Source organism: Coturnix japonica, chromosome 15 (assembly GCF_001577835.2).
Source record: "Coturnix japonica isolate 7356 chromosome 15, Coturnix japonica 2.1, whole genome shotgun sequence".
In the NCBI taxonomy this organism is placed as follows: domain Eukaryota; kingdom Metazoa; phylum Chordata; class Aves; order Galliformes; family Phasianidae; genus Coturnix; species Coturnix japonica.
Window position 1 is genome coordinate 5,345,263 of NC_029530.1, and position 9,388 is coordinate 5,354,650.

The 9,388-nt window shown below is 49.9% G+C and overlaps 1 long non-coding RNA gene across 3 annotated transcripts; it reads left to right on the top strand.

The window, feature by feature from the left end:
* Positions 1-333: 333 nt before the first annotated feature.
* On the top strand, positions 334-8,804 carry LOC107321163. 3 transcript variants are annotated; one of them, XR_001558479.2, is made up of 4 exons: positions 334-441; positions 1,034-1,238; positions 1,469-1,587; positions 4,570-8,804. It is a non-coding gene; the product is annotated as an uncharacterized LOC107321163 (long non-coding RNA). The 3 variants fall into 3 exon arrangements; XR_004309045.1 differs by lacking the exon at positions 334-441 and adding an exon at positions 454-532; XR_001558478.2 differs by lacking the exon at positions 334-441 and having other exon boundaries at positions 547-1,238.
* Positions 8,805-9,388: the final 584 nt, after the last annotated feature.

Here is a 9,388-nt window from a genome sequence, read left to right on the forward strand (position 1 = left end):
GGGGGAGGGTGCTGCCGGGGCCGGGATGGGTCGGTGCGTGTGTGGCTTTTTTTTCTCTTCCTCCCTCCGCGTTTCCTTAAAAAAAAAAAAAAAAATTCCCAAGTTTTACAGCCCATTTTCTCAGGGATGGGGGGGGGAAGGAGGGAGGGGGGGGAGCGGAGGGAGGGAGAAGCTGAGCGGGGAGAGCGGGCGGAGAGCGGCCACGGGGCACGAGAGGGCGACGAGAGGGAGAGAGGAGCGGGGAGACCGGGGGAAGGAGCGGGGAGAGAGGGGTGAAGAGCGGACTCTTTACGGGAAGTCGGAAGGAGCTCGGCGGCGATGCGGCGGGTGAAGGGGCGGAGGCGGGGGAGCGGCGGACACGTGAGGCGGCGGCGGACGGAGCCGGGCCTTGCGCTGTGCGGGGCCGCTCCCGCCCCGATCCGCTCCCAGCGCCGCCCGCGGGTGGGCCCTGCTGGGGGGAACGGCTCCGCCCGCGACGTGCGGCCTGAAGGGGGGGGGGTGGTTAAAAAGAGGCCTCGAGGAGCCGGTTGAGGTGCGGAGATCCCCACGTGCGGGATTAAAGTGCAGAAATGCAGACGTTGTAATGGAGGAATTTAGAAATCTGAAATACAGAAATCAGAGCGTAGCGTGCACCCGGCTCTGCCAGCCCGCTGCTGTCCTCTCTGCTGCTGGTGCTCCAATACATCGCTGTTAAAAGCCCGTGTGCACGCAGGATTAGTAAGAGCAGCTGTTAACCTGAAAACCAAAAGCGAAGTTGATTTATAGCCACGGTTACTCAAAATGCTCAGACTTTAATCTATTCATAGGGATGCTCTGGAAGTCCCGCGGGATTCGGGTGCAGTGAGAAGGAGCGATCCTGCTGGGCGGGCAGCATTATACACCTTGCTCGCACAGCTACAGTTCTCCCATGCGGCTCAAAGCTGTGGGTGGCAGCACGGTGGTAAAAAGATAACAATACTGAACAGCTTTCTTCAATTAGCATCATCCTTGTGCTTTTGATTGTTAAAACTCCTTGTTTTGCTTCGCCTTCCAGGCCTGGATAACCCTGTGGTTAACACCTTATGAGCAAGATGACAGATGCCAACACAAAGCATTACTCCATTGAAAAGATTTGTCCAAAATTGAGCTGGCAGCTTCAGGGAACTTTGGTGAATGTGCAAAACGTTTTGCTAGTGCCCAGCCACAGAACTAAGAGAGGACATTGAGGAGTTCTGCAGGAGGCAGCAGTGTGTGCAGAGGTGAGGGCAGCCAGCAACACTTCTACTTAATGCAAAAGCAGATGCCTGTTTCACTGCACGTAAGAATCCACTACACAACCTTAAAAAAGCGAAGAAACAACTTTTAGAGAACAAGAATATAGTATACATGATGTGTGTATTGTATTTAATTATAGCATTAAATTATATGTAGGCATGAAATCCAGTAGCACACAAAACTGCATTTCAACAAACATCTTCTGTGTCGTTAGATTGATCCCAATGGAGCTCAGAGATGGGCCTTAAATTGGCACCACAGCAGCAGAGGTGCAGCAGGTGGCGAAGATGAAGGTCCCAAGCACACCTTGAAATGAACGCGAGTGAGCTACAGGTAGAGAGGGCGCTCTGTATTCTGCACTGCATTTCATTTGTATTTTTCATTTGATAAATTTCCCAGGAAGCGCGAAGAATTCTGACAGTAGGGTCTAACAAATCCACGTCCCTTAAGGTTGTTTTAGTTTTGTTTGTTTTAATGGAAGGGAAGTAATTACAATGCTTTTTCAGCTAAGCACATTACAGTGTGCAACAATCAGTCCCTGTGTGTGTGGTGAAGGCTAAGAACCATTACAGAGCTGTGCAGCCGTGCTGCATGGTCCTGTGGGCAGACAGAGTTCCCAGTGTCCATGGATGTGATTGGTACAAGCAAGTTCCACGGTCAGAGATGGTTTCTAACACATGCTATGAACATACTAACTTAGATTTTGGGGTAACTGAGAGTGATTACATGAATAAGACTCTCGTGTTGGTATCTGCAGCAATGACTCAAGCACAGTTGCTGTTTGACTTGTTCTCTCTTTCAATGTATTCTTTGTTTTGCTAAGCTCTGGCTTCCATTGTGCCCTCCCATTTTTGCTTGTCGAGCATCTTCACTCAGAAGCAAGCACAGCAGTGACCAGGTTGAAGGGGCTCCATCTTACCCGCTAAGACTGTGTTGGGTGCTGGGTCCTTTGGAGGCTGATGGTGCCATGCGAGTGCTGGTGTCACTGCAGCTTTCTGCTGTGAGCTGCCCCAGCTGCAGTGCACCCAGATCACACTGCTGTCACTGCACACGGTGCCCTTCCCCTTGGTGGTGGCTTCTCCCTGCACACAGCCCTTTGATAGCCAGCAATTCCCATTACTCCATTTTTATTATTTTATGATTTGGCTCTATTGATTTTTTGCTTTTTTTGTTTCTGTTTTGTTCTGATGCAGTGCTTTAGCTGTAGGAAAAAAAAAAAATCAAGATTCAGAATTACACACTCCACAGCCAAGAAACAAAAGCAACTATTTCTAATAGCGAATCACACCCTATCTCACCCTTCCAGTTCACATTCCAGTTAAGAGCTGGTCTTCTTCAAGACCGCTATTTTCATTCAGTTTTGTGCTTGCGTGTGCAAGCTGTGTTTGCACATGAAGATTAACGAGCCAGATAACATCACTGCTTCCCCGGAAGTGCTGCATGATGCAACGTTTCCTTGACAGAACCGCTCCAAGGCACCGCGTGCTTCCTGAGGTTCAGTGCAGTGGAAGGTGTGTGCCTATGGAGGGATGGCCAGCGTGAATGCTTGACATTTATTTTATGCAAAACCAGCTGTTAGAGCAGCACAATACTGGATATTTCTACACATTTTCTTTTCTCTGAAGATTTATTTATCTATTACCACAAAACCTGTTCTTAGAGAGAAAAGCTTTGCCAGCAACACTTGTAGGCATGGGAATCTCCAAGCGCTTGGAAAACAAATCAGGTACTCCAACAGATGAGGAGTGTTTCCCAGAGAGATACGGTATCAGCTAGTCAGCAAAGCTGCAATCAGTTGTAATTGATGAATGCACCACTGGCCAGACCAGAATTAGGTACATGCACATCAGTGAGTAAAGCCTGAGCTCCAAGCACGGAGGAGAGGCAGCCACTGCTTTGCATCACCTGCAGTCCCTCAAGATCACAGCTTGGCTGCAGGGAGACACCAGCTCCGAGCAGACATATTTTTTGATCCACACTTTGCACTTCGATAGTGACTCGTTCCCAATTTCTGTCACCCACCAACTCCAGCTCCCTTCAGTACAAGCATGCTGCTGAGCCATGCATGCAACTGCTCCACACAACTAATATGAGATGAAGGAATGTGCAAACATCCACAGTGCTTGGGTCTGAGGTGCCCAAGTGCCACAACTTGCTTCATGCTTAATCAACACAGAATCATAAAACCAGTATGGTTGGAAAAGATCTCTAGGATCACCAAGTCCAACCCCAACCTTTTCCAATGAACCATGCGATCAGTGCTACATCTCCACACTTCTTGGACATCTCCAAGGTCAGTGACTTCATCACTTCCCTGGGCAGCCTGACCCAAGGCTTGACCATTTTCAGAGAAGAAATGTTCCCAGATACCCAGCCTAACCCTTCCCTGGTGCAACTTGAGGCCATGACCTCTTGTCCTAGTGCTGGTTACCTGGGAGGAGAGAATGACCCTACAGTCCTTTCAGGAGCTGTAGAGAGCAATAAGGTCACCCCTGAGCTTCCTCTTCTCTGGACTGATCCATCCCAGCTCCTGCAGCTGCTCCCTGTAAGACTTATGTTCCAGTCCCTTCACAGCTTCATTGCCCTTCTTTGGACACACTCCAGGGCATATTAATGAACCCTGCTCTCAGCTTCCATTGGCCACAATCACTGTTTAAGGGATCTCCCTGCCCAGAGGCAGGACCTGTGCAATCACTGCAGCCCCACAGCACTGTTTTGAGACAGAGCTTCAGACTGGGAGGCCCCAGCTGTGCCCCAGCACCGTGGGCAGACTGCCTAGCAGCCCCCAGCCCCACACTTTGCGCCTCTATGAGTAGATTTAGCATTTTCACAAAGGGAAGCGGAGAATCAAGTCTAACTCCTGCTCAGCAGCAGCAGACAAAGCAATCGTTATGCCAAGACTTAGCTCTTAAATCCCTCCAGATCTGGTGTTCATGGAGCATAAACAACCTTTGCCTCACAGCTTCACCAAGCTGTGCCTCCCCACTTCCCAAACACTGCAGCGCAGACCCTTCAATGCCCATCCTCTCCCCATCCTTTTGCTGAGACAGGCGTGCCAACAAGAAAGCCAGTTGCCATGGCATTTTTCCTCCCTGCAGACAGATGTCCATTAAAAACCAAGTCAGCCTCAGGTTTGCTGCACAGAACGGCTTTCTGTTATTATTACCAGCCTGCAAGGAGTTCCACTGTGCCCCTTCACCTCAGATGTTTCAATGTATTAATCCCCAGTGATTAGGAGGAAACCACTACAGAGCAGGCACAGGTACGCTTAAAGGACAAATTTAGGATTATCATCTCTTTTTGCATTTTTGGCAGGTGATTTGCACACAGCTGTACCTGGAAAAGGCTCAGTTTGTTACCTCTGGCATTCTCTCCTGATCTCTCAGCCTCCCCACTAAAACCATTAGACACATTGGAAGCCTGGATGTTTTCCTCTCCACTGACACACTCCACGTGAGGCTCAAGGTGATTTTGTCTTCAGGATGAGCCCAGCAGCTGCAGCCCCAGCTGGAAGCGAAGTCAGAAGCTCCACACGTAGACTCAGCACTTCCAATCCTCTGCATGGACACCACCGGCCCCAGGACTGTGTGCTTCCACCAGGCACATGCATGTCTGACAGTGATGTCTCCTTCCTTGGTTCCAAGGCCACATTTTTGCTGAAGGTTGGGAAGGATGGAAAACAGCTCCGTGGATTCCATGCCCTCCCCCAGCCCACCCAAGGGCTGCATTCTGCCAAAGCATCACATCACAGCACCTCTGCAGGGGGCTCCTCAGGTGTTCTTACTGGGACAGTCACAGCACTGAATGCATGAGAATCTGACCCCAGAGCTCAACTCCGTGTAGGAATGCAGGAAATCAGTTCCCCCTGCCGAAGTACTGCAGTGCTAAGACAATGTGGGTAATGGCAGCAGAAGCGTTGAGATCCGTGTCCTGACTCCCAGGGTGGGTCTCCTTCTCATGTCTGAGGTTAACCTGGCACAGTTTCTAACACGTTCCTTGTTGGATGCTTGGGATACACAGACCTGCGTGGGAGCTGACATTTTGGAGATGTTACCGTGGCTCGGAGCCCCGCATCCGGGCTGGCTCATAGTAAGCGTTCCGCAGGAGCACTATTTGTGCCGTGGCCCTGCAGGAACTGCACTCACACACTGCTCTGTGAAATAGCAGCATCTAAGAACATCTCCAGCTGCAAAGTCCCAAGGGAGAATTCCTTTCCAGACCCAGAGATTCACTTCTTCAGATGAAGCATTTGGATTCCTCCTCTCGCTTACAGCTAGCACAGCTGCAAACACCATCAGAGATCCCTAATCCTCTTAGCCGCTCCTGCCGCATGACTCCAAATACTGCAGAGGGAAGCGCCTCTGCCTGCATTGCCACCCAGCTGCTCGCAAACCTCAGCACCAATGCAGCGCCTCAGTCCTCACTACCCATGCCTTGGGACCAGCACTGCACTGCTCCCTGCACCAAGGCTACAGGAATGCAGTGCTAAGGCGGGGAGGCCAGAAGCCCCCAGGGCTTCTCTCAGGTCCCCGGGCACAGGCAGGATACAGCTGGGATTTTTTCTTCACTTCTGGAAGGCTGGAGCATAATTGAAAGCTGGCAAAGAGGACTGCATGGGAAAAACCCTCTTTGCTTCCTGTTTGCAGAGATCTGATTTTATATACTGAATGGGTTTAGTGTGGTTTTGGGTTTACAGAACTCAGAAACAATTGTGAGTTGCTTTGGAGCTTTACCCACAACTGCACAGGAGTCTCCTCTAGAGAGGAATAAACCACCGAGGTGGGTTTGTTTCCACGTGCTCAACCTCTCTGCACTACAGGGCATTTATCCACCCAACAGCCAGACATCAATGGACACCAGTAAATCACATGGAGGCGGTCAAAAGGGAAGCAGAGGCACACAGACTGCTGTCAGTGGTATCACCTACCCCAGGGCCAGCACCAGCCCTGCTCCAGCCATCTAGCCAAGCCTCTGGGAGCTTTAGAGGAACTGTTGGCCCTGAAATGGGTTCAACTGGGACCGATTTCCTGGCAGAGAAGCACACATTGTTTTCTCACAGGTGTTTGATGTTTCTGACCAGTGTGACCCCCCCAGTTCTCTGCAAGAAGGTGGAAGGAAAACACGTGAGCGTCTCAAGGTTTGTTGTCTAACACAATTAACCAATTACTTCCAGGTCAAGACAGGGCAAAGCTATAAACACAGCTTGCTGCTATAAATATGTTTGCTCAAGGGTGGTGCAGGAGTAGGAAGGGTTAGGTGCAGGGCTGTCACTTAGGCTTTAAAAGAAAGCAAATAGCAAGGAGTGCTTCCTGCAAAGCAGTCACTGTAAGGACTGTGTGGTCCCTTGGAGGCTCCCAGGTGCTGCTGGAGTTGTCACTGAACACAAAGCAGCATGAGCAGCAATGCTCTCTGCTACCCAGAGGGGTCTGGGTCTACATGGTTTTGTTTGCTGTTTGTTCCTGGTCCTTGTGATTGCTCTGATGCAGTTGGTGTCAAGCAGTGTGCAGAGCTGCCTCATGACACAGGAGATGGGTGCAGAACTTCAGCCTGGAGGAGACATGAGTACACGAGTACTGCTCCCCTGCTGCAAAACTCCCTCTAGGCACTGCAGCATAGGGCCTGTTTCAGACGGGTTTGCCTTGAAAACACTGTTATTAGACCAAAATGCCCACTTAAATAAAAGGAGGGGGGAAAAAAGCATAGGAGAGATCAGTGTAACTCTCAGCTAAGACGAGAATGGACATGTTGGTTGGTGCAGATCAAGGCAGGAATTTTCCACAGGGCCTTAAGGGATTTCAGCTCTGATGGAAAGACAAAGGGACTGGAGAGTGGTGCTGCTCCCCTTTGAAGGGACCTGTAGCACTGCATGTATGCTGTGCTCAAGTGGACAGATAGACAGACACATCTGCTCTGCAAGTGCTCCTGCATGTTTTCATAGGGCACAAACCACGGAGATACTCCCTTATCCAGGACCTCAGCTCCTAAAAGAGCAGAGCCAGCATCACTGAGGGGATTAATTGGTGTTAAGAGATGTGTTAGTCCCAAAGTGCAAATGAGCCTGCTGGAAAAATAAATGAGTCTCTGGAGCTGTGCACAGCAAAGCGTTGGCAGCCAGGCCCATCACCCCAACCCCATCACCCACATCCAGCTGGGCTGCACCAGAATGGGCTCAGCAGCATGCTGCCCCAAAAGTGCTTACAAAAATCCACCAGCAGGGAGAGCAGTGGGTGCTGCCTTTCCCAGCACATTGCTGCTCCTTTTTGCAGTGTCAGTCCAAACGACCCAAAGCCACCATTGCACGTGCTGCATTGGAAACACAAAACATTTCAGCCTGTAGCTCACTTTGGCCCTGCACCACAAAGGGACACTGAAAAGCATGCTGACTTGTCACCACCCTGCTCACTCAGGAACAGCTGCTGGAGTGAATCACTTCAGCATCCTCCAAACAAGGGCTCTGCCAAGCTTCGTGCAACTTCTGGTTCTCACTCCAACAGCAGCAGAGGAGATGGTATAACCCCTTTGCTGTTGAGTGTTAGAGAGTTTTCCTTCATGGTTTTAGAAATACGCATATAACATCTATTTTCAGGCTCTTAATCATAGCAGAGGCATAGCCAACCTCAGCTGCTCAGTGCTGGGGGGAAGCTTTGTGCTATAGCACCCTCTGACTGTGATGCTATTGAGTCATCAGCTGCAAATCTGACCAGATGTTGGAGCTGCAGATGCCAGAACTCTACAATGGGCTGAAAAGGTGTGAGAGCCGATGCTGCCTCCTGGCACTTGGGTGTCCAGGCAGTGGCTGAGGGCACAGAGCAGTCTCCTCCTCTCACCACAGCCCTGCATGCCTCACATCATACCAGCTCTGCTTCTGCCCCACAGCCAGCACAGGCTGAATGCAGGGAGCCACACCTGGCAAGGTTTTAGGAGAAGTGACTCCTCAAGGTCTGGAGATGCAGTAACATAATGCAGAAGTATTCAACAACCCTTACTTTCCCTGTGTAAGTCACCCACTGCCAAGCTGGAGGTAACAACAGTGCCTTACCTGCTCCTGTCAGCTCAGCTGAACTGAACTTCCAGCCCAAATGTGACAAGAAGCCTGTTTGGACAGCTATGCCTTCAAGTAAAGGCTTCCAAAGAACAAGCCACGCATTTTGTCACTTTCCCTGCCATCTCATCCTCCACTCCCAGCTAACACACAAACACACTGCAGGCTCTTTTAACTTCCAATCACTTCCGAGATCTGCTACAGCATCTTCATGTTCTACACAAGGCAAGCATTCAGCAAAAGCTTGGACGATCTTGAGATGGTGTAAAAATATATCTAGAATATTTTACAGAAGGCAGAGGCCCAGTTGGACAATCCATGTACTAAAAAAAGTTAGTGTACATTCATGCTATGAAGTTAGAAAAGGTCAAAGTTCCAGATGGTTGGGGCAGATCTTCAAACCAAAGCAGTGGCTGCAATGAATGCACTAACAAGCGCTGTGTATTTCTAAGTGAGGAAGCTTAACATTTCCAGTCAATAAAGTCAGGAAGCAGATTATAAAGACTCACCTTCTGAGAGTCATTCTATTTATTGTAACCTGTTCTTTCTGCCCAGCCAAGAAGAACAACTTCTAGGACTTGGTGTCTTTCTTCTTTGTTCCAGTTTGGAGCTAGCGAGTCAGATCTTGATTTTCAGTGTTACAGACTAAGATCAAGGCTGTTCCTGCAGTTCTAACAACGGAAAAAGATCATACTATGGTCTGAAAGGACAACGGCGTGACTCCCTCAGCTGCTTTTGACAAAGGATTAGCACTGAAACACTCAGACTGCTGAGCACAACACAGCAACCAGGACAGTCACATCTCCAATCATGGTAAAACTGTCCCCACCCCAGTGCCCAGCCTGGTACATATTCTAAGTGGAATTAAAATAGAACAGATTTGTCCACAGATTCTCCTTAGGAGGCTGGTTTACTTTTTGTGCAAAGAACACAAAAGTTTTGCCAGGCAAAATTGGGCAGAGCAACACTGCAGAGCAGAAGAGGCAGCGCTGAGTGATCACAGTCACTGGATACAAGAGCTGCATCCAGCAGTGAGGGTCTGCTCACAGCACAGGTGGGCAGCACTAAGGCTGGGTGCAGACAGGTAGGAAG